This window comes from Megachile rotundata, chromosome 6 (assembly GCF_050947335.1).
Source record: "Megachile rotundata isolate GNS110a chromosome 6, iyMegRotu1, whole genome shotgun sequence".
NCBI lineage: Eukaryota > Metazoa > Arthropoda > Insecta > Hymenoptera > Megachilidae > Megachile > Megachile rotundata.
In genome coordinates, this window is record NC_134988.1 from 4635737 (window position 1) to 4658005 (window position 22269).

Here is a 22269-nt window from a genome sequence, read left to right on the forward strand (position 1 = left end):
ATGCATTAAGAAAAAACTTAAATAAAAAATTAAGAAAAAAAAATATAACACATATTCAGCGCACAAAAATCTATACGAACCGCTTATTCGAGATTTCGAAATAGGAAAGAGTTGAAATTTATCGAACAGTTACTGTAGATATGATTTTGGCTATGAGCACATTTCGTACATGACAACCTATATATTTATTTTGCGTAAAATATTTGATAAAATTTACTGTCTTTTTCACGCGCAAGCAATTAGTACGCACGGAATATTATTACGTATGCTGCACAAGAATCGCGTTTATACAGTGTATTTTTTAGCCAAAATTAAAAAACGATTTGTGCTGCACGATTTTAGCTGTGATTTACGGTATACATACAGATTTGGTCAGGTTACGCATAAAAAAGTTTATATACCACAATGTCTTTTGTGCAACGCTATAAACGAGATATCTCGCGTTGCTATGTCGCTTATGCGACGCTATGGACGAGATACCTCACGTAGCAATACCGTTTATGCGAGTTTATGATCGAAATATTTTGCATCTATCCCTTGCTGTTTGCGATAATTGAATCTCACTCAATGGATACTTCGGACAAAATACATCTGCATCTGCTTTAGTTTCTAATTACTAATTACTGAGTTTCAAATTAACGTTTTATCTCATATTTTTGAACATAACATTTCACGTTCTAATAAAATAAACACGAGATATCTCGTCTATCGTCGCGTACAGAATATACGGGTAACCAGATATTTCATCACCGATCGCAAAAATGTCAAGGTTTCAATTATTTTTAAGTCTTATTTAGCTTGAAAAGATTTAGAATTTGTTTTGATGAATGTAACACTCGGATGTGAGTTATATTGCACATTTATTTTCCTTGAAGATTGATGTTCATTTATGATATCAATATGACAGAAATAAAAATGTCGACGTTGTCCACCTACTACATTTAACTGATTTTCATAAAAAAAAAGATTGGAAGGTATAGCGTAACAAGAAAAGAGTTTGTATAACATTTGTATCTACTCAACAATAAAATAATTAATTTTTGAACAAAACATGTCACAACTTAATAAAATGCACGCGAAGTATTTTGTCTTTACTGTCCCTTAGATAACGATTATTCAAGAACTTGCCACATCAGCAGAATTTGAACGAGATAAATTAAGGGTTGAGAACGTTCTATCGTACATAGAAAGAAATGAAGGAAGTTGGTGGGTGAATCAGATTTTTAGAAGCACGTGTTCACCATTTTCCAGCAGTAAAGGGACCAGCTCCACATCGCGTCTTCAGGTAGTCAGGGTCCCTAGTGATCCTTCTCGTACCCCACCGACCTGAAAACCTGTTCTTCTATCCCTCCACCACCCCCGTGGTCCTTCGCCCATCTTCAACTACTTCCTTGCAGCGCCAGAAGCGAGAAAAATTACAAAATTAGGCCGTTGTTAGGACCACGAAACTTTTCGTCCTATTCCTGGGTGCAGACACTCATTCCGATTTTTTGCTTTTTTAATAATTAAATCGAAGATAGTTATTGAACTTTACTTAACATTTTGTGTGTACATATGCGTATGCTGAAAGTAACCAAAGTAAATTAGTAGATTAATAAGTTTTATTAGTAGAATAAAACACTTAGGTGCTGCAGAAATCAGTGAAGTTACTACTCTACTGTTTTAGTAATACAAAGCAATATAAAATCGCACGTAAAAATTATTGTATTGTGTGTATCACCACATATCACAATATGACGACTAATAACTTCGTTGTAAATAATTTTCTATTTTCAATTTTTCAATTAGAAAATCTAAGAATTTGAGATCTACATTCACTTATGAGATTGTAACATAAGTAATTTCAAAAACACTATTTGCTGTACTACAATTATCCACCTTGCATTACCTACGAATTTTGGCTTCATTACATATTTTCTAATACCCCTTGTTTTCCCTTGAATGTTCCACCTCATTTTTCCACCTATCAAGAATCTAAAAAGAATTTGCAACAAACTTTTAAATTTCGATACAATTTTCGACATCCACGATAAATCAGAAATACTATTCATTCCTACGTGACGTCAAAAGTGAAGAATTAACCATGCCCATAATTTCAGTTAGCATCGATAAGAGCGAAAAAGTGTCAGCAACTCGTAAGACGATGTAAAAATGACCCAGCACGCCTACTTCTTTCCCCTTATTCAGACTTTCTGACTTCCTGGCTCCCTTTTGCTCAATTTGCCAGGTCGCCTCGCTTGCGCAATCCTGTGCAACCCTATTCTCAAACACGTGCCCCCGGTCTGCATGTATGCTCTCCAATACAACCCCTCACGCACACGTACACACACGAATATACGTGTGACTGTGTGCACACAAACGAATGTGGTTGTGTGTACACACATATCGATTTTTGGTGGAGCAGCGGTGCTTCGACGGAAATTTCAGGAGAAACGGGGACAAATTCCCGATACTGAAACAGAAATATGAGTTATTTCTATCGAATCGACCAATCAATTCTGTTTTATACACTTTTAGATCGAGTACACATAACTGATGCTGTTTCTATTCAATGAAATTTTATTTAATGGGGGAGAACGGTAGAGTATTGGATGAAGATAGCTCTCGATTTTATTGTTGGTTAACTTTTTTGTGGATGAGTGAATTGGTCTTTTTTGTTGTGTCTTGTTAAATATAAATGTATTGCGCATTTTGTTAGTGTTGTATAGTTACTATAGTATAGTGTTGTATAGTGTTGTATAGTGTTATATAGTTATTTTATAGACACTTTATAGTTATTTTACAGTTATTGTATAATTACTGTATAGTTACTGTATAGTTATTGTATAGTCCCTGTATAGTTATTGTATAATTACCAATATTAATTTATAGTTATTTTATGGTTACTTCACAATTACTAAGATTATTTTGTAGTTATCGTATAGTTACTTTATAATTCCTATATCATTTTATAGTTATTGTATAGTTATTATACAGTTATTGTACAGTTATTATAGAGTTATTGTAGAGTTATTGTATAGTTTTGTATACTTATTGTATAATTATTGTATAATTACCAATATTAATTTACAATTATTTTATGGTTACTTTATAATTACTAATATTACTTTGTAGTTATTGTATAGTTACTTTATAATTACTAATATTACTTTATAGTTATTGTGTAGTTACTTCATAATTATTAATATTATTTTATAGCCATTTTCTAGTTACTAATACCTACTACATTATAATTTATAATTACAATAAAGTTACATTTATTGTTACAGAAACTTGTAGCAACATACAACTTTTCTTTGAAAAAATGATTTTATTGATAATAAAACGTATAATGATTCAATTATTTTACATATTTTTGTTACTAATAAATAATGTAATAATGATATAATTTTATAAGTTGAAAATAATATAATTAAAAAGAAAAGAGTGTTTTTCAAAGGAAGTGAAAAGTATTGCTTTTTTTAAATATAATTAGACAGTATTAAATTAATATTCAGTGAATTGTAATCACAGGGTAACTCAATTGTATCATGTTTAATTACATTATAGTTAACAACTAATTCAGACGTCTGATTCGAATGAATTACAATGCAATTTGTAATTACAATTGAAGTACACTTACAAAGTGTAATGTAATTCTATCAGAATTACAAATTGAGTGGCAATTAAACTGAATGTTAACGAGAGTTTGTGTACTCCATTCTGGTGTAGTTTGTAACATATAGCTCTTGAAGTATTAGTTTTGGAGATAAAACTGCGAAATTAAGATAGAAAAATTGATGTAAAGTGGAATTAAAACGTAATTAATGTGTAACTAAAGTAAAGTGTACTGTAATTAGGAATTTCAGAATTTAAAAATTGTGGTATATTGAAAATTGGAAATATAGAAATTTAGAAAGGTCGAAACTTAAATACTGAAAATTCAAAAACATAAAAATATAAGATCTTACAAACTTAAAAACTTAAGAACATATAATCTTAAAAATTCAGAAACTTTGAAATTTTGAAATTGAAACTGAAATTTCGAAATTTTGAAATTGAAACTTTGAAATTTTGAAATTGAAACTTTGAAACTTTGAAGCTTTAAAACTTTGAAATTTTAAAATTGAAACTACGAAACTTAAAAACGTAAAAATTTCTAAGTCTAGAAATCTAAAATTCTAGAAGTAAAAAATCTAAAAATTTTTAATTTATAAACTCATTCAGATTTAAGTTTGAAGAATTTAAAAATTCAGTTCAATCCACCTTTAATATTCAGAATCCGCCTTTCTTTTTACATATCTTGTTTAACATGAAAAGTACTAAGTGGTAGTCAACCTGTTTCAAAATGAAACTATGTACCTAGGTATCTGGTATTTTAATGAGCCATAACAAAAAATTGCCTTCAATTAAAAATGCTTGAGTACGAGTTGATAGAAACCGGTTGGAAACTAGCTTAGGAGCATCTTTTTTTCGCTTTAAACATGATGAATGGAACGTCTAAGGAAATGACTGCGTTAGTCCGCTGTAAAATTTTGAAAGCTACTTAGAGGTTACAGGAAATTGTTAAAGAATCTAGTAATTACGTGAAAGCATTTGATTTATCTAAAATATAGGTTAATAATTTTTATCCACGTTTATATTAAATTTTTATACTTACAAATATTTTAATATTTACGTAAGTAAGCTTTAAAATTTTTTAATTTTCTTTTAATATCTTGAATTTTTATATTTCACGAATTTTCATATTTCTGAATTTGCAAAATTTAGAAATTTGGTCGATAAGGAATTGAGAAATTTTACAATTTAGAACATTGGAAATTTGGATCTTTTCAAGTTTGGTATTTGGAAATTTAGAATTTAAAAATTTTTAGTGGCAAAATTTACAAAATTTAGGTATTTGGGAATTAGGAGATTTGAAAATTTGAAAGTTTAGACATTTGTGAATTGGGAAATTTAAGAATGTGGGTATTTGAGAATTTAGATATTTGCAAACTTGAGTCTTTAGATATTTAAAATTTTGAAAATTAGATATGTAGGACCTAGGAAATCCGCACCTTGAGATTTGGAGATATAAGAAGTATGAGATCTTTAGATTTGGAAATCTCCAAATATGTGAATTTAAGTATCTGAGGTTTAGAAAATTTGGACCTTAGAATTTGGAGATTTGGAAGTTGTAACACTCTTTGGATTTGGGGATCTACAAATATAGAAACTGGAGTATTTGGGAATCTAGAAATTTGAGGACAAAGGAATTTAAGAACGTAGAAATTTGGAAATCTTTCGATTTGGAAATCTAAAAATGTGGTAATTTAGGTATTTGAGAGACTTGGAATCTGGGGAGCTAGAATGCGGGATGTAGAAGTTATAGGGATCAGTCGATTTGGGGATTTACAAATACAGAAACTTAGATAGCAGAGAATCTAGGATTTTTGGAGGCTTAAGATTTGAGGATTTAGAAAATTGGAAAGGTTGAGGTTTGAGGTCTAAGAATTTGGAGAGCTTGAAATTTGGGGATCTAAGAATTTGAAAAGCTTAAAATTTAAGGGTTTAGAAAATTGAAAGGGTTGAGGCTTAGGTTCTACGAATTTGAAGCGCTTGAGATTTGGGGATCTAAGAAATTGGGGATCTAAGAAATTGCGAAGCTTGAGATTTGAAGATTTATGAGTTTGGAAAACTTGACATTTGGGTATCTAGGAGCTTGGAGAGCTTGAGATTTGAGGATCTAGAAATTTGGACAATTTGAAATTTGGGGATCTAGGAATTTCAGAATATAAAAATCTAAGATTTTCCAGATGTGGCAATCTACAAATGTGGAAGTTACGTATTTAGAATCACCTTGAATTTAGAAATTCAGCAATTTGGTGTCGTAGAAATCTCTAAAACTTCGAATTTGTTCTTTAGAAATATGCGAATTTAAAAATTTAAAGACCTAAAAATTTACGAACCTTAACATCTGTTAATCTAAGGATTTGAAAATGTGCAAACTTCCAACTCCAAGAAATCTGAAAATATTTGCAAACTTGAAAGTGTATTGTTTTGGAGAGTTAAAAATTAAAAATGTCGAGACCTTTGTAATTGAAAAGAGCAATAAATTTGAAAACTTGGAAATGTTTAAATTATCAAGTGTGCATATATGTTTTGATCCAAAGGAAACCAACGTTGCACCCGAGTGTACAAGAAGAGTAGGCTTTGAAAGAGAAACAGGAGGAGGTGAAGGAGGAGGCGGAGGAGAGAGACAACTGTCTAAGCGAGTCTATTGTTGTGTCGGAGACTTAATATGCATCTCTCAGGGTCGGACTACCTCTTTCCAAGGCCCTACGCCTCCAGTCTTTGCTCTGAAACGAGAAACAAACGAGAAAACACCTTGTTTCTTCATTTCTTCGTTTACTTATTTTATGAACGTAGAACCGCAACGAAAGCGGTTAAATTATTATACTCTAACAAAAACTGCAAATAGTTTATAACCTTAGTTGATGAAATAGAAAAGGTTTACTGTAATTTCACAATATACTACAGGCGCTTAAAGCGAATTCAAATGTGTATTTCAAATTTCGAATACCTACTGTAAACACATAGGTGAAGCAAGAGTAATATGTAGAGAGTTTTAAGTCGAAACGATTAATTGTATTGAATTCGAATGTATATTTAAAATTTAGAATGTCTATTAAGAATAAATAAATTCTTTCAATCAACGCGTTTCTATTTTTATTTTTTTTTGTGTGTGTTTTATTGTGTGTCGGACAATTCGGACGCGTTCGTGTAATTTCGGCGGCACTCGTGTCGAAACGAGTGTGCGTAGCACCCGGTTGACTCGCGCCATGTCTATACCAAAGATTAACGTGTTAGACCAAACAAATAAACTATTAATTAATCGTATCCCGTGTTTCATTTTCACCTTATTCACACTTTCTTAGTCTAACACTACCTACTACAAACATATAGGTAGAACAAGAATAAGATATAGCGATTTTAAAGTCGTTCCGAACGATTAAACGTGTCTGAAACTATCGAAAATGATACTAAACTCGATTATTGATGATTTTATGGCGACTGGCGTCAATGACGACCAAGTATTGTCAACGATGAGTTATAGAGCTTTTAACGTGCTTTCAGTCGATTTTATGTGTCAAAAATGATCGGATACGACACTAAAATATAGTTTTTTGTCGATTCGACGACGATCGATGTCGATGACAGGTTCCTATCGTCAGATTGCCACCAAAATCTATATGTATACGGAAGGTTTAGAGTTCGCAAGTCTAACCTCAAAATTTCAAGTCAAAGGATTTAAAATTGCCTGTAGCGTAGTACAGATAAATAAACAGACGGACGAATAAATGCGGATCGAGTTATTTTAGGAGCCTCACGTCCAGCAATAGTAATCTTAATAACATTAATTTACAAATAATAAATACTGCTTCTCTTCTTCATTTTTGGTATATAACTTTTTCCTAATCCAACTCTCAGATTTATTATGAATCTGATACATGCATTTACCATTTAAAATATTAATAAACGAGAAGCATCCTCGAAAATGGAATTTAACAAAATTAGAACAAATACTGCCTTTCTTCTTCCTTTCTGGTACATAATTTTTTGATAATCCACCTCTCAAATTTATTATTATAAACCTAATGCATGCATTTACCATTTAAAGTATTAATAAACGAGTAGCATCCTCGAAAATGGAATTTAACAAAATTACAGTAAATATTGTATTTCTTCTTCCTTTCTGGTAAATAATCTCTTTATAATCCAACTCTCAAATTTATTATAAACCTGATTACATGCATTTACCAAATAAAGTGTTAATAAACGAGTAGCATCCTCGAAAATGGAATTTAACAAAATTACAGAATGAACACATTTTTTTTAACCCCTAGAACTATTTCTTATTTGTCAGGTGCATCAGTCAGAACTTACTAACTACAATTAAGGTGAAGTCGGATAAGTGCAGATTGGTTTTTGTAAAGTTGGTATTTAAACGTAAGTATTTTCAGTCTACTCTGTAAATACTTAACGCTGTCGATATTGAACGCTTTGCACAATTGCTACTATTTAATTAATATTAACTAGGACCTTAATTTTGCTTGTATATTTTGATTTTGATAGGAAATCGTTTAAAATGTCAACTACTCTGTACTTTCCTCGAAAATGGGGTGAGAGCGTAACTTGAAGTTAGAATACTTTGAAACTTTATTTCATGTGCACTGGGGCAGGAGCAGAATTATTAACAAATCTGTTATAACATGCTTTTTACTGCATTATGCAAGTACTCTATACTGCGAACAAGTACTCTTAGCTGAAATATAAAAGGGGTTATAGTGAAACAAAACAAGGAAACAGACATACTAAATGGAGAAATTTCGCTCATATTGTAATAAAAATAGCCTGTTTACGAACTTACCCCACTTCACCTTACAATATTAAAACAGATAAAAAAATTTGAAATGTTATGTCAATATGTTATTATGCAATCGTTGACTATGCAAATTATAATTGGACTTGAACTTCAAATTGAAGCGTACTAAAAATTTGAGTAAAATTGATCACGGCCGAAGTACGAGTGCGCCACGAGTCAGACTCGTCAAATTAGTGCAAGGGGTTAACAAAATTATTATATCTTTTCATTAATATTACTGTGTTTCATTCACCGTATTATGTCTTCTTGTTTAGACGATTATATTCGTATCGAAAAGTGGTTCAATACCAATGGTCAATAGCGTAATGCTCTCGCGTGCTGTTTGATGACATATTTCCAGCCGATCAGATAAACGGCGTAAAAAATGCAAGCAGTTTAAAAAATGCAAGCCTTCGCCACGTTTCTTGCATAGCTACAGGAATTAAGATCCAACGATGCTTGAAAATCCTTCGTGCGAAAAATACTTGCGTGACAAGGGTAAATTTGAAACATCTAAAGGAAAAGAAAAACGGGCCCTCTAACTTTTGCTCATTCGAATAAATTAGATGGAAAACACGAAACGTGTAAGACTTGGATGTAACGTTGGGAAAAGTATAAACATACGGGGGCGTAAGTTTTAAACATTTGCAATCTGCACTCAATTAAATCTCTTATTTATGCTTTATTGTAAGTGCATGCTCAACGAGAATTACGACCATACTATATTTCTGCGGTTAATATATCTTAACGTTGGAGATGAAAAGATAACTGCAATAAGAGTGGGATTTTATTACATTGTGATATTTAAATAAAATTTAAACGGGATAAAATATTTGAGTGAAATGTTAGATAAAATGGAAAATTTATATACTAGGAAAAGGGGTCTTTAGGGTTTATTGAAGAGAACGTGCTTTTTGTAAATTAAATGCATGAAAGTAGGGTGTTGTTATTTAAATTTATTCTGTTTTTAATTTTTACATTTTTGAAACTCCAATTTTAGTTATTTTTAAGTTCTAAATTTCCAAATTTTCAAAATTTTAATTTGCAATTTGCAATTTGTAATTTGCAAATTTCTGCATTTTCAAATACCTAAATTTCCAAATTTTTATTTTGCAATTTGCAATTAGGAATTTTCAAATTCCTGATTTTCCAAATTTTGCAAAATTCTAAGTTTCCAAATTTCTGAATTTTCAAATTTTTAATTTTACTATTTCCAAATTTCCAAATTCCTAAATTTATAATTTGCAATTTGCAAATTTCTAAATTCTTAAGTCTTAAAAATTCTAAATTTCCAAATTCTTAAATTTCCAAAACTCTAAATTTCCAAATTCTTAAATTTCCATAATTCTAAATTACCAAATCCACAAATTCTCAAACCTCCAACCACTAAATGTCCCAATTATAAAATACCAATTATCACTGTATCACCTAAGTATCACAATTACCTCTAATTTGAAAATGACCAAATTTCTAATTAACCAAATACAAAAATTTCAAAATTGAAAACGTTGAAATCCCAAGATCAGTAGCAAAAATCGATATGATTTTCTTTGTCCGTGCTTCATAGCTGCGCGCAGCGAGCACACCGTAGCCCCTGAGCTCTTTGGCGGGCATTTGATCTAGCCATCACTGTTCTAAAGAATCAAATTGGATACTCGTTTGCAAACGATATTGCCGTCAAACGCTGTTATCGGGTAACAGAAAGGCGATAGATATCCACTCTCTTTCTGAACAGGAACTTGCGCGTTATCGACGGTTTTCATTTTCGCGAAATGAAACGCGGTGAAGCCAATGGTTTCTGTGGAATATCGAGCAGAACTTTACCACTGATTTTTGCAATCCCATCTCGTAATATAACGAGAACGTTTTGTATGGAACAAAATGAAAAATTAGAGGAAGGAACAAAAGAATACATATAGGGTGTTCCATTTTTTTACAAACTTTATAAAAATATTCCGTACGCAAAAATAACAAAAGATGTTAAATTAACTTAGGGGTTTAAAGATTTTAGCAAAAAAGTATAACAGAAGTACAAAATGACTGCGGGCTGTTTTTTCGATACTACATTGTGTTCCAGTTTTGTTCAATTTTCATTTCAATTAAATTGGAAAAATAAATTTATGCGTTGAGAAGTCGAGATCGAGTTCGTCGATCGATTACTTGCGAAATGTCGCTCAATTTTGATCGGACGTTTGTCAAAAAAAAAAAAAAATAAAATCTATATACTTCTTCGTTACTTTACTGTTAATAATGTTTCATACATATAAAAATATATTGGGTTATTTAGAATAGTTTTTGCAATGTTCATAAATCAAATTTAATTAACAAATTTTGAGGACGTCCCAAGTTGTTTTTCTAAAATAATAAATTCATTTAATTTTTCTAAGGTTGCTATTTTTGTTTTATTTTAAATATTTTAACCTCCCCATATTTCATTAAGTTTCGTACGTATGGGCCAATTGGGAGGAAACCTCCGAAGCGCCCTCTCGTAAGAGAAAATAAAGAACAGAACAGAACAAGTTTCGTACGTAAAACTTCACTAGTGTGTTTATAAATAAAAATGGCGAAAAAATGTTACATAGGCTTTTCGATGTTTAATTGAAAAATTATGAGGAATATACGAAATGATAATGGACGATTTTCTCCTTTGATATTGCATACAAATAATTCTCTACCTTCATATTTTTTTAGTATTTTTTAATAATACATTTAAGAGAATGAGTAAGTAGAATATTAATAATATATTAATTTTTTAGTGTTTTTTAATAATTCATTCAAGAGAATGACTATTATATATTACTAATATATTATATATGAATTATACATTCATATAACAATTTTTTCTAATTTTTATTTGTAAAATATGCTAGTAAAGTTATATCGACAAAAGTGGAACACTCTGTATGTAATAATTAACAACAGAACACTCATTTCATATTTTTATTATAACTTTCTGATGCAGTATTTGAAATGCCATATTAATATAAGATTTTCTTTTATTTTCACGAATAGAATATATTAATAAAGTTTGGCGATAAAAATTTGGGACACCCCATATATAGCAAGAACTTTTTGCGCTTTTACTATTACGTGCTCGTATTGCTTTAGGAATATTGAGAATACGCGTCGGGTGCTGAATAAAATTCAACTTTTAAAATGTTACTGGCGCGTGTTAACATTTTGTTCTTTTCACTGAGAAATGGGTCTGGTTACAATTTCGATAAATTTCATTTTCGAGAGTACTACAGGCTTATTAATATATCAAATGGCAAATGTACGTATCAGATTTACAATAAAGAGAGCTGGATATCAAGAAATTTTGTACAAAAGTGAAGAAAAACAGTGGACTGTGATTAAATATAAGATCATCTTTGAAGGACAACTTGAAGGACGACAAATCAACTCAAAACGTGTTGCAGTAAAAACATTCAAATTCAATTTTTTCGAAAATAAAATTTTATAAGATAAAATTATATTTTACATATTTTTTACAAACATTCAAATTCAATTTTCTCGAAAATAAAACTTCATAAGAAAAAGTTATATTTTACATATTTTAAAAAAATGTTTAAAAACAATTTTCTGGAAAATGAAATACTATAAGAAAAAATTGTATATTATATTTTTTAGTTATTTCTTCGTCAAGAAAGAAATTTACTTTTCATTAATTTTGAAACACCCCATACACAGATATAGAATTTTCTTTAGTACCGACAAGTGTCAGCCAGTTTTGTCACCGACAATGAATCCGCTTCTTCATTTCCTTTGTATTCAGTTTCTCTGTTTGTCAACTCGTTGCTGGCCTGTTTATTGACTCAAGCCAAACCGTGTTCCAACAGTGCACGACAAAATGGCGTTCGATTTTTAATTACCGCAGACTAGATTGTTTCTTTCCGAGCCCCGTTTCATTATATTCCGCGTCGATGAATAATTGCTCCCTATTGGACGTTGTTTAATGGAATGCGATTGAAATTTTTGGCACAATTTCCCTGTATCTCGCGCACCTGGCCAATTTCGTTCGTTATCGATCGTGCAAGGTAAATGTCCCGCTGGTCGAACGATTAAGGAAGACAAACGGTTAAGTTAAGTTAATTGTAATTTCTTTTTTGTTTAGGCAATGTAAAATTGTGATTAAATGTGCTTATCGAGAAATTACTACTTTTGGGTTAGGAATAAAGTGATATTTTTATTTTTAAATAAAGTAGAAAGAAAATAAGACTTTGAGGTAAAATAACAAGAAATGTAATGAAGTTTCTACTTTTAGATAAAATAATAAACAATAGAAAATAGAAAGAAACAAAATAAACGTACTTTCAGATAAAATAGTATAAAGTTGCTACTTTCAGATAAAATAATAAAAAATATAGAAAATAGAAAAAAACAAAATAAACCTACTTGCAGGAAAAATAGTATGAAGTTTCTATTTTTAGATAAAATAATAAAAAATATAAAATAGAAAGAAACAAAATAAACCTACTTTCAGATAAAATAGTATAAAGTTGCTACTTTCAGATAAAATAATAAAAAATATAGAAAATAGAAAAAAACAAAATAAACCTACTTTTGAGTAAAATAATATGACGTTTCCACTTTCAGATAAAATAATAAGAATCGTAATAAAACTTTTGCTATCAGATGAAATAATGAGAAATGAAATAAACCTTCCACTTTCAGATAAAATAATAAGAAACTGAGCTTCGGTTTTCAGGTCAAATAATGAGAAATAAAATTCAATTTCTACGTACAAATAAAATAATAAGAAATAAAATAAATCTCCTACTTTCAGATAAAATAATAAGAATTAAAATGGACTTTCTACTTTCAGATAAAATAATATGAGACAAGATTTCAACTCTCATATAGAATAATGAGTTTCTACTTTCAGGTGAAATATAAGAAGTAAAATGTATTATTTCTTCGTGTATTATTCATATAATAATGAATGAATAATTATGAACATATATGCGTATAATACTATGAGTATATAATAATTAATTATTGTATGAAACGAGTAAAAAGACGTTAAATCTGGCAGGATCGTAAACTAATATTTTTACGTGACAAGCAGTAAATTTTTAAGATTATAAGTATCGAATTATTAAAACTATAAATATTGTATTATGTTTATGTAAAGCTAGTACATTTTGTTATTACATTCCGATTAGTTTAAACATTCAAAATAAACATAAATCTTAAATCCATAAATTGACACTTAAAATTCTAACATCAATATTATTATATTTGTTCACTTTCCTAACTGAAAATTCTCAAATTAATCATTTATAACAAACAATAACTATAACAAATATAACTATAGCAAAATATTATGTAAGTATTTGATGAGATTTATTAGAAATAAAAATACTACCTGTTGGATCGTTTCAAAGTAGTTCTGAATGTCTTCAGTACACAATGCACAAGGTATCAATGTACAAAGAAGTCGTATTGAGAAACACTGAATACAGTGAGTAAAAAAATAAATAAAATAAAAGATAGCAATTTTGAAGACTATTGTTTTCTATAAGCACTCGAATACGTTTCACGTCCTTACAGTCCTGTGTCTACAAATATATTAAATAAAATTAATTTTCATTTAATTTTTACCCGTTTCCAGTACTACTCAATTTTTAACCGTTTCAGTGTAGCAGTGTTAACAGAATTCTGACTCAATTGTTAATTATCGGGACTCGTGTGAGCACTAGGACATTTACCTTACGGATAATTCTTCCAGGTAATTTAACGGGAGAATCGTATCTACAGGAAACGTGTGTTTTCCTTAGCATAAAAGATGGCGCTTGTGAAACGACCGATAGAAAGAGAAGACGGCAACACGATGCATCGTGGGAGGGTGCAGCAACTTTTATTGCATCCGCAATAAAACAGCCGGTGTAGTTGCTCGCGATTTGCTCGATCGTGTCGCAAGATGCTCGGTCTTTCAGAACGTGTATCTTATGGAAATGCGGTAAAATATGTCTTTATCTAACATCCAATACTTTCTGTTGTAACTTTGTCTATGATAGTAGACAAATAATTATATCTACGATAACATTAATAAGTTTGTATCTGCAACAAGTTATCATTTATAGACTTTTGATACGAATTATTAAGGTGAAGTGGCATAAATTCGTAAACGGGGCAAGTGCGTATACAGGCTATTTTTATTACAATATGAGCGAAATTTCTCCATTTAATATGTTTGTTTCCTTAGTTTGTTTCACTATATCCCCTTTTATATTTCATTATAAGAGTACTTGTTTGCGGTATAGAGTACTTGCATAATGCAGTAAAAAGCATATTATAGCAGATTTGTTCATAATTCTGCTCCTGCCCCATTGCACATGAAATAAAGTTTCAAAGTATTCTAACTTCAAGTTACGCTCTTACCCCATTTTCGAGGAAAGTACAGAATAGTTGACATTTTAAACAATTTCCTATCAAAATCAAAATGTACAAGGAAAATTAAGGTCCTAGTTAATATTAATTAAATAGTAGTAATTGTGCAAGGCGTTCGATATCGACAGCGTTAAGTATTTACATAGCAGACTGAAAATACTTACGTTTAAATACCAACTTTACAAAAACCAGTCTGCACTTATCCCACTTCACCTTAACACATTGTTGACAGAAAATTATCTCGTTATTATTTCGTAAATGAAAACGAAAGCGAGAAACTTTAATATACCTCAACCTTTAATTGCACAGGTTCCTAAAATGTTCAAACAATCACACTAACAATTTGTAATGGAATACTGAGGAATTGAATTAGAAAAATAATTCTTAGTATCATCAGATGTATATGTATCAAACATAGTTGTTACGACTGTAATAATCATAATATTAAAAATATTAACTGAAGTTAAGTACAGACAAAAGATAATATGAATTTCCCCTTTAAAAAATATGTGTGTATTGTTTGAGTGACATATGGCTTATTACAATTATTTCTAAGTAACATTGAGTGACAAAATGAAATTTATCTTGAACAGTCCAGACGGACGCCATTTAAATTTTAAATTGTTCAATTTTTAAGTATTTGTATCCTTCATCTTTATCGCATATATTATCCCGTGATATTAAATTTGCAGGTAAACGTACATTTTTCTCTTATACGAATATTTATTAAAATTCAGCACGTAATAGACTGCAAGACAGAATTATAAGTTCGCTTAATTTTTGTTTGGCTTACAGGTATGGATAATACTATTGCCTTTCCTTTTCGCAGTGTTACATTAGAATGATAGAAAAATAAGGAAATGAAATGGGATTTTGCAATTTTTACGTACACAATGAATTATTGCACTTTTTATGGGAAATGCTGTTTGTAGATTGGTCAAATGTAGAAATTTACTTATGAAATACTAGGTGTTTAGGAATTAATCATGACAGAAATTGTTGTTAATAATCAATTGCTCAATATACATATAGAATAAGCTAAATATACATATACGTTAGTATATTAATAAAAACAATATTAATAAAAATAGGTAATCGTTTTAGTATAAGAGTATATTCATAGAAATTGAATAATAATAGACGAAATCTAAGTGAAAATAAAAAGGCATGTGTAAGTATATATTCATAAAAACTAAATAATAAATGAAAAATTATGGATAAAAACAGAAAAAAAAATGCACTCATTATGATGGGATTTGAACTTGCTTTTCACATGTTCAAGAGTCTAATATTCTGCCACCTCCGCTCTCACTGCAATCGCAAAATCATGATGTAATTCAACATCACTGAAAACAGAAATATTAAATATTAAATACCTTCCCAAGTGATGTATACTATCAAAGATAAATATGTTTAAATTGGCTTACTTTTGATTTGAATGCATCACAAAAATTTTTATCAAACCCAACGTTTCCTCGTTAAATACTCGAATTGCAAGTCATAAATAAATATGAAACTATTTAAAACTTATCATGTATTCGAAAAATACTTGATAAATTCGGAAACTTCAATAATTATAATCAAAGATTACTTCATTACATATAATAGTAGAACACATATTATATTTATATAAATCATGTAAATAACATTTCTCTGTCAAAGAAAAAGTGCTAATAAAGAACAATAATTGACGAACAACAAATAACGAAACTTCTTTCATTAATTTTTATACGAACAACAAATATTTCGAAACAAAAGAACAAACAGAATTATAAATGAACGATTGGAGATTAATGGATTATTCCTTATTTTAATTGAAATGAAGTTTTTATCGAGCGTAACCAAATACTATTGTGAAATGATATTTCATTATTTTCGTGAAGATTAAGGAGCAAATCTAATTATAAATTCTAAGGACTTTAATTCTTGTTTTCTACGGATTTTGTACTACTGAATCTTAACCTCTTGTTAGACACGACAGTCCACCATATTGGCTTTCGCGAATGTCATCGTAGATTACATAGCGCCACTATAGTGACTAACTCTACTACACTGCAGTGCATAACTATACCACCATCTACTTTTTTAATTGTTCTGTAATTCAGAGTTAAAATGCAAAAAATCAATTGCAGGAGATGAAATGGTATGGGTCGCACTAAATTTTATATTAAGTCTCATTGAAGTTGCTCTTCTATTAGAAACGATATAATCGAAAATGTGATTTTGGCTTGTTGCGTAACTATAGCACCAATACTACATTCTTTATTAAAGTATAAATTAAAATTTGATAATACTCTTTGTTTAACAATGCCACGTGGTATATATTTGACCGAAGAGGAGAAGGGTCAAATTTTGACGTTTAAGGAGGATAAAATTAGTGTACGGGAAATTGCCCATAGGCTAGGGCGCTTACATAAAGTCATTTTGATTTTCTTAAATAATTCCGTTAATTATGGCAATAATAAAAAGGATGGTTCAAAGAAAAAATTGAGTCCCCGTACCGAACGAGCAATTGTAAAAGCAGCCAGTAACAGCCAAAACGGCTGTAACCAAATTAAGAAGGAACTCAACTTAAATATTTCACGGTGGACAGTACGTCGAGTTTCGAAAAGTAATCCTAACATAGTGAGGCAGAAATTAAAATTTGCACCAAAACTTCTACCACGGCATAATGTTGCGAGGCTTGAATACGCTCGAGCGAACATGCATCGCGACTGGAAAAGCATAAGTTAACCTTAGATGTCAAAATCTTTTTACACCAATTTACTTAAACTTCTATCATTGATAATAAGGTTATATTTTCGGATGAAAAAAAGTTTAATCTTGATGGTCTGAATGGCTATAATTCATGTTGGCGAGATCTCCGAAAAAAACCACAATACTTTTCAAAGAGAAATTTTGGCGGACGAAGTGTTATGGTTTGCGGTGCCTTTTGCATTGATGGCATGTTGTAATTGGCTTTTCCATCGAAAAAGAGGGGTAGTGATGAGTACACCACCATTTTATCAAACAATTTGCTACCTTTTATAAGACTTTTATAGGACAACGCTGTTGTACATACCAGTCGGAAAACAGTATCATGGTTGGAAAGAAACAAAATTAATGTTATTAAATGGCCAGCATGTTCACCAGACCAAAACCCGATGGAAAATACTTGAGCCATTATTGTCCGAAAAGTTTATGTCGAAAATCGACAGTATGAAAATATTTTAGAACCAAAAAACGCAATACTAAAAGCATGTAATGAAATTAACCAACGAATTTTTCAGAAACACATCAAGAGCATGCCAGATAGAATTTTCCAACTTATAACAAAATACGGAGGCCCTACAAAATATTAAAGTCATATTTATGTGTATATATTTGACATTTATTCACATGGTGCTATAATTATGCAACGATGAAAAATCAATTTTCATGTTATATTTTCTTATATAGTAAAATAATATCAACAAATTTTTACTGAAGTTCACCGTTCACTATACCCTTCAATTTCATATGGATGATTTTATGTATTGTTATTCCAAAGTCAGAATCTACTAAAAATGTAAGTGGTGCTATAGTTCTGCACCGCAGTGTAGCTTATTCGCTCACCGTTTCAATGGAAACACCTCTTAATACACGATATTGGAAACATTTGGAAATTACATATTTTGAATTTTCTAAAAAAGTAAATTATCAAAGTTAAAGCATATCATATCTTTGGGAAAAAATTATAATTAATCATCAAAAACTACATTCCAATGTACTCGCGTAGAGAACAGCATTGTCACATATTGTAGTGCTGTTTATGCGTAATTCGCGTTGAACTTTGCCATAAAGAGAAGCAGCATCGCGTAAAGGTCCACCATGACTAAGAGGTTAAAATTGAAAATTTCAAATGCGATGAATACTTCTCATATCATCTGAACCATATTTGCGTTGAAAAATGAATATAATCTGTTTGAATTAACGATTTTTTCAATAAATCGTGACAAAGAGAATTTTATTTTAAATTCCTATCGTAGCAATATTCGAAAAGGAAAAATCGTTCGAGATATAATTCTGTTGAAGATTGCAATACGAAACTGTGAGTGCATCTTGGAAATTCTCAACTGCAAAAATGAATTCAGGAAACCATCCAAGAATTTTGTAATCACGTTTGCTCTACTAACTTCAAGAAAATGGTAAAATACTCACATTTTAGCAGGATAATGTTCCCATTCGCTGTAGTAGAAGCGGCATAAGGATTAGAATATTCAAATTTTAAAACGACCGACACGTTCTCCGGATACAAATATTATTCAAAATGTATGTGGAATACGAGTGACCTGAATTTATAAAGCGAACAAAAAACAAGTTCAAATACGGTCACGTTAAATAAATGTTTTGCTTGTTTTCGTTTGTATTCCTTTTTTTTATTTAGTTTTCATAAATGTATTTATATATTTATATATTTTTCTACTTTTATTTACAAATTTTTCGATATTGTTCAGATTCTATAAGTGTGTTTATGTATTTGAATGTTTTTCTATTTTTATTTATATTTATTTTGACATTATCTAGTTTCTATAAATGTATTTATATGTATATTTGAAAATGTTATCTTATTTATATATATATTTTCATATACTATGAATGCATTCACGAATTCATGTACTTCTATATATTTAGCAATTGAATATTAAAAACAATTTCTATCATAATTAGTTCCTAAACACCTAGTATTTCATAAGTAAATTTCTACGTTTGACCAATCTACACACAGCATTTTCCATAAAAGGTGCAATAATTCATTGTGTACGTAAAAATTGTAAAATCCCATTTCATTTCCTTATTTTTCTATCATTCTAATGTAACACTGCGAAAAGGAAAGGCAATAGTATTATCCATACCTGTAAGCCAAACAAAAATTAAGCGAACTTATAATTCTGTCTTGCACTCTATTACGTGCTGAATTTTAATAAATATTCGTATAAGAGAAAAATGTACATTTACCTGCTAATTTAATATCACGGGATAATATATGCGATAAAGATGAAGGATACAAATACTTAAAAATTGAACAATTTAAAATTTAAATGGTGTCCGTCTGGACTGTTCAAGATAAATTTCATTTTGTCACTCAATGTTACTTAGAAATAATTGTAATAAGCCACATGTCACTCAAACAATACACACATATTTTTTAAAGGGAAATTCATATTTCTTCTGTCTGTACCTAACTTCGGTTAATATTTTTAATATTATGATTATTACAGTCGTAATAGGTATGTGTATTTCATATAAGTCTAATAATACTAAGAATTATTTTTCCAATTCAATTCTTCAATATTCCGTTTCAAATTATTAGCGCAATTTTATTAGTATTTGAACATCTTCTACATGCTTAATTGGCATTTTGTTTTATTAAAAAAGAGCGTTCGTTTTAATGTGTAAAGAACTTCGGTTATTTTGGAATAATGAAATATGAATTTATGATGTTTCTAAATTTGTTTAAAGAAAAGATTTTGTTCAGTCATCTTCTAAAATTATATTTGATAACCTGATAAAATTATATAGTGTTATGGAATTCTCCAAATTATTTTTGAAACACTAAAAACGAGGTTACTCTACTTAAACATAAATAATATTTATCAGTAACATATTTTCCAACTGATATATGAAAATGATGAAGTTTTCAACTGACGTCAAAATGTCAAAAAACTGTAACAGAATACAGTAGATTCCAATTACACTGTCACATACGAAAATATCGCTGCGAAGAAGTTTTACAGTTGACAAGTGTATTAATCACAAATTTTTCTCTTTCAGTAAAAGAATATCTTTGTGCTTAAAAATACTTGCAAAGTTTTTATAAAGCGATCGTTGCAATACAAGGAGAGTTCACTACAGGTTCACAAATATTTTCATCGCCATAACATGAAACTAGAATGTGAGGTGAAGTGGGGTAAATGCAGACTGGTTTTTTGTAAAGTTGGTATTTAAATGTAAATATTTTCAGTCTATTATGGAAATACTTAACACTGTCGATATCGAACGCCTTGCACAATTACTACTATTTAATTAATATTAACTAGGACCTTAATTTTCCTTGTACATTTTGATTTTGATAGGAAATTGTTTAAGATGTCAACTACTCTGTACTTTCCCCGAAAATGGGGTAAGAGCGTAACTTGAAGTTAGAATACTTTGAAACTTTATTTCATGTGCAATGGGGCAGGAACAGAATTATTAACAAATCTGCTATAAAATGCTTTTTACTTGCAAACAAGTACTCTTAGTTGAAATTTAAAAGGGGATATAGTGAAACAAAGCAAGGAAAAAAACATACTAAATGAAGAAATTTTGCTGATATTGTAATAAAAATAGCCTCTATACGCACTTGCCCCGTTTACGAACATACCTCACTTCACCTTAATGCACGCTATTTTACCATTCTCCAACCAGAATGGTTACAAAAAACTAGTAAAACTATAAATTTTTGTACGATGCTTACAGATGTCAACCTACGAGTTGGCGCGTGAGGTGAACCCAAAGTAAAAGAGGTTCTATCCCCACTGTGAACACTTCCAGCGTTACATTTCGGCACATAAGAAAAATAATAACAGTAACAACTGCTGAACACAATTCTAACTCACTCACTCTCGAGGCGTCTGTCGACTATCATTGTTTTTGGTCTAATTGTTATGTGACCGCTCGAACCAATAGTACCGCCGAAAATACGTATGATAGGCGTCCATTTTTCTATTCTGATCAATTGGAGCCGTAACCCTTCTACGTCAGCCTCTTCACGCGCCAATTCGAGGGTTGACATCCGTATATCCACTTCTCAAAAATCGCAACGAAAAAATTGAAACGAGAGAAAAATATTTCATTCAATAACCAAAATGTATTAAATAATCAATAACCATAGCCATAGTCAATAATCAAAACCATAAATATGATAAATGAGTGCATTATCCTATAACAGAAATAGTGCAAACGGAGAACCTGAAACGATACACATCTCATTGACCTAATCAATAAGTCATAGAAATTTCATCGAATCAATTTCCCAGAAATTTCACAAACCAACCTTATGCTACTTATACACGTAACGGAGAATAAACGTTTGTAACGTCGAAATTCTCTAAAACTAAAACGAAACAATGGACACACAATTTGTAACGTCTAGAAAGAAAATAATGCTGCGGACGATCGTGCAAACGTGCAAAAATCTTGTTAGCGAGTAAAAGACAAGCTGCTACATTCTCATGAACTTTCGAACGTCTGAAAAGAAACACGCAAATGGCTAAGGAACTTTGAAGGAAAAAATAAACGAACCGGGGGAAAAAAAACAAGATGGAAGCATTTTTCTTCAGCTCGATAGTAAAATGAACTCACCAGAAGTCAGAAAATTGATCACAAACGATCAAAATCGATCCAACCGATCTGTTGAGACGGTACTGCCACTCGGATTATATTTTACTCCGTTCCTCTCTCTTTGCCTTGCGAGTTTCTGAACAATCAAT

General features: G+C 30.3%; 1 protein-coding gene across 6 annotated transcripts in view; it reads right to left on the reverse strand.

Moving 5' to 3' along the window:
• Window positions 1-22269, reverse strand: part of wge (BAH domain and coiled-coil containing protein winged eye) — a 339615-nt gene that overhangs the window by 131343 nt on the left and 186003 nt on the right. Inside the window, exon 2 of one of the 6 annotated variants that reach the window (XM_076532774.1) lies at window positions 22142-22256. The exons of the other annotated variants lie outside the window; for them this stretch is intronic. The gene's annotated coding sequence lies outside the window, so the exon portion shown is untranslated. The remainder of the gene's footprint in view (window positions 1-22141; window positions 22257-22269) is intronic. 6 annotated transcript variants of the gene reach the window in all.